The sequence below is a fragment of the Triticum aestivum genome, chromosome 4A, assembly GCF_018294505.1.
Source record: "Triticum aestivum cultivar Chinese Spring chromosome 4A, IWGSC CS RefSeq v2.1, whole genome shotgun sequence".
NCBI lineage: Eukaryota > Viridiplantae > Streptophyta > Magnoliopsida > Poales > Poaceae > Triticum > Triticum aestivum.
In genome coordinates this window covers 500,858,507-500,863,158 of record NC_057803.1, presented here as the reverse complement: position 1 = coordinate 500,863,158, position 4,652 = coordinate 500,858,507, and positions in this window count along the sequence as shown.

Sequence of the window (4,652 nt, the reverse complement as noted above, 5' to 3'; positions counted from 1 at the left end):
GATGAAGATCTTGTCCTTTGTGTTGTTTCATTCTAGTTGATCAGTAGTGGAGCCCAGTTGGGGTCGATCGGGGACCTTGTCGCATTTGGGGTTCTTCTTTCATTTTGGTTCCGTAGTTGGACCTTGATTGTATTTGGTTGATGTAATGCTTTATTCATGTACTTGTGTGAAGTGGCGATTGTAAGCCAACTATGTATCTCTTTCCCTTATGTATTACATGGGTTGTGTGAAGATTACCTCACTTGCGACATTGCTTTCAATGCAGTTATGCCTCTAAGTCATGCTTTGACACGTGAGAGATATAGCCGCATCGAGGGCGTTACAAGTTGGTATCATAGCCTTCCCCGACCTTAGGAGCCCCACTGCTTGATCGTTTTGAGTCATTTAGGAATTATATATCGGAGAGTTTAGGAATTCTTTTTACTCCCAGTCCCCTCATCACTCTGGTAAGGCATCCTGACGTAGAGTTTTGACTCTTCTCTTCTCAAATTTCACTAAAAAAAATTTAGGATCACGCGGGTATATTGGAATCATTCCGATGGATTTGTGACGAGAACATTGTTCTTGGTGCCTCCTGTCATTTAGGGGTTGTGGCAGTTTCCCACGGAGTTGAGCTCCGAGGTGTTGTCGTCACAAATTTTATCGTTGCAGTTCTGGAATACCTGAGTTTAGTTTTGCCGACATCGAAAATCTCTTTTATGCAGTTGTTGGTGAGATAACTTCGACGCCACCCAGTATGGGGCGGGAGTTTGGGAGTATTGCCATAACTCGTATAACAGATGCTTTTCGAAGGTTAAGGTAGACGATTTCCGAAGGTTTCTTGGTTATGTGTTGAAGGATGGATACAGCTGGATGTAGGATTTGCTAGTTTTGGGTGAGATATTATGCTTCCCCTGTATCCCCAACACCTGATTGCATAACCGGAAAATTTCGGGAGTTTATAAGTGGGAATTCAAGTAGCTCTTAGAATATCTTTCCGACAGATGTATGATATGAAATTGGGGTTCGACGTCTAGTGGTCCGCCTATTCACGGTCGGTATTACAGTGGTCTCATTGTGTCTTAAAGAGTCCTTGGCTATGCCGACTCGGAGACGCTTCGTATGTCATGTGCACTGCCTTGTACATGATGGTGCTGTACGATCGAGCCCGTGTAGGCCCCACCATGAAAACTTCGGACGAAATCTCTATCATATGTTTGTTCCGGCTTATTCTGCAAGCCAATCCTTTGTTTTGTTTTTGAGCTGTGGTATTCGAGTTGCTTCGATGTCAAGTGTTGATTCCATACCTTGCCTAAGTGGTGTTCTCATATTCCTTTGTGGATACTAATCCTTCATGATAATCGAGATTGTCATGTCAATCCTTTTTCAACTGGCGTGCTTCTCTTCAAGTGGATCCGATCATTTCAACATTCGCAAGATCAATTATCAGTTCGTCTCAATGGTGCTTGTTTCTTCCGTCTCCAAGTTGCCTTTGTTTTCCCGCCCACCCAACCCCTTTTTCTTCAAGGAATCCGATGTATTTATCAAGTATACATTTTATTCATGTGAAGTCTCTCCATTCTTTTCCGCCAATATTCGTATCCGGTGATTCTCATGAAGATCCTAACGGAACCTCAAGTTCATCATTATTCATTCTCTTTCTTCTCCGGTGGATTCAATTCAAGCTTTGTCGGTCATATCTGTCCTCGCTTCAAATGTGTTCTCATGCCGGTGCACCTCATAATCATCCACTTCTTGCTATTTAATTGTTCCGGAGTGCTGAAGATATCTCAAAAGATTTGTATCTCCATTATCAATCCGTCCAAGATATCTCGAAGATTTGTGTTTTCCACTCTGCATTCATTCAAGATCTTTCGAGGTTGTTATCTCATTCAAGTCATTTAATTCAACCGGTGCATTCTCTCTTTTAAATCATTCTACGGTGTATCTTTTCAGTGGGCCCTAACCACAGGTCTTTTTCCAGGATCTTACCTGACTCTTCTAATTCTCCCGGAGATATCTGTAAAATTCTTTTCCAAGTTTGACGTAAGAATGACTTATCATCAGTCAATTGCCTTCTCCAAGATCTTTCAATTTTTTTTCATCGTTGGCTCAACCTCTTTGCTTTTGATTCTTCCGGAGTGCCTAAACGATTCATGGTGGTGTTTCTCATTGTCATTCTCTGCATTTGAAGACCGAAGAAGAATTTTCCACCATATCTTGCTCCATTCTCTCCAAGATTCATGGCGCTAGCTTTATGCCATTCTCTCATAATTATTTTTTTCGGTTGTGAGAATTCTTTTCACTCTTCCGGAGCAATTCAAGAGTCTTCTCAGTTTGTTTGTCCGGAGTCCCTTCAATTCAGGTTTATTCATTCTCAGCTTTCAGCTATCATTCTCCAAATTTTACCAGTGCTTCGTTCAAGTGATCTTTAATCGGCTCGTGATCTCTTCGTTCTCATGAATCTAAATCCTCTCAATCATCTTCATGTATTTGCTAATTCTTCCCAGTGTTTCTTTATGTTTTATTCGTTCTTTTTCAATTCTTACGGTGGTTCATTCAAGATTTTTCTCTTCCTTTGTTATCGTAACAATTTAATTCGATGTTCCAATCCTATCGGTGGTTCGTTGAAGACCTTCCCAAATTTATGTTATATCTCTCTTAATCCTTGATACGAGAATAAGTGGTGTGTCAAATCCGTTGATTGTCATCAATTTAATTGGTGAAGGATAAGCATAATGTAATTCTTATTCTTGTTTCATCCAAATGATTAATTCCGTATTCCGGAGGCTCATCAAATTCTCGGGTTCATTTGCTCTTTCTTTTCCGGAGTTCCTACCTTTTCTGCATTATCTCGTCGCGAAGCTCCATCTAAATCATTGCAAGGATTCACCTTGTGTTTTTCAACTTCTCTTTCCTTTCGTTTGACCATTCTTTTATTACCGGAGTTCTTCATGGAGGTTCTACATGATGGTTCATAAAGGATTTAATTCATTCTCGAAGCGTTCATCAACTCTCCTTTCAGAGGAACTCAAGTTTTCTTCATCTTGCAATCCAGAGTGAAAATTCTTTCTACCATATTATCAGAGGCGGTATTATGTCATTCTTGATAATTTGAGTTCATGTTTCATGATCTACATATTATTAAGAATGAGGTATTTTAAATCCATCAATCTCATCATTGGAGTTACCTTGGGTTATATTTCACCTAAAGCTTTCCCTAAGGATTGTTGCTATCTATGGTGCTTATAAATGATCCAAGTTCTTCTTTTATCCTCCCGGTGAAATAACCTTCTCGTCAATTTGTTCATATCAAGCCAATCTATTGTTTTTCCGTGAGTGGCAGAATTTCACCTCAAGATTTGAGATGTATTCCATAAGACCATATCAAGCTTATTATTTTCGTTGTTGGTTTTCCCAACAACTCCGTTCTAGCATTGGTTGTAAGCGTGCTTTCTCAAGATCTTGTTTCCCTTCGTTTATTCCATTCCATTATTACTTTTGTTCCGGAGGCACGGTGATTTTGCTCTCTTCAACCCATCTTCTTGTTTTGTTAGGATCGTGTTCTTCTCTTGGTTTATCCTTTTAAACCGGAGTGTCGTGTCTCTTTTGCTCAAGCTCTTTCATTTTATCAAGGCTTCATCCCTTTTCAACCGAAGTGCTACCCGTTTCGGTTTTTTCTTTTTCCTTTTTCTTAACGGAGTGCTTTCAACTTTGTTCATCTCCGTTGTATTCTTTTCTTGAAGTGGCTTAACCTTTTCAAGGTTCTTTGGTTTCACTCGTTCTTCAAAGAAGCAACTTAGTTTTACCTCTTCTCTTTCTCTTCCGGTTTTCCCTCCGGTGCCATTCTAGATCTCGGGACGAGATCCTCTCGTAGTGGTGGAGTGTTGTAACGCCCCGAGACCGATGTGCCAGGTGTCCTCCAGTTATTTGATGTTGTTGCTTTGTCATTGCTTGCGTGTCATGCATTGCATATCATGTCATCATGTGCATTTCATTTGCATACATGTCCATCTCATGCATCCGAGCATTTTCCCCGTTGTCCGTTTTGCATTCCGGCGCTCCATTCTCCAGTGGTCATTTCTACCTTCTTCTCATGTGTGGGGATTAAACATTTCCGGATTGGACCGAGACTTGCCAAGCGGCCTTGGTTTACTACCGGTACACCGCCTGTCAAGTTTCGTACCATTTGGACTTCGTTTGATGCTCCAACGGTTAACCAAGGGACCGAGAGGGCCTCGTGTGTGTTGCAGCCCAACACCCTTCCATTTTGGCCCAAAACCCACCAAAACCTGCTCCATCATCTCAGTCATTTGATCACGATCGCGTGGCCGAAAACCGCTCCTCATTCTGAGCTTCCTAGCTCCTCCTATCTATAAAAGGCCACTCCCCCGAAATTTTCGGATCTTTCCTACCCCTAACCCTAGTCTCCTCCCTCGTCTAGCCGCCGGACGTGTCTGACCGGGCCGGACATGTCCGCCCCGCTTTCCCCGGCGAACCAGAGCACGCCACCTGTCCCGCCGTCGTCCCACCGCCGCCGCGGCCCGCGGAGCCCATCCGGGGCCCGCGCGGGCCCATCTCGTCGCCGCCTCCCCGCGGGAGCCCACGCCCGCTCCCGCGTCTCCCTCGCCAGCGTTGACTGCCTCGCCGCCGCGCCCCTTCGTGCTCGCCAC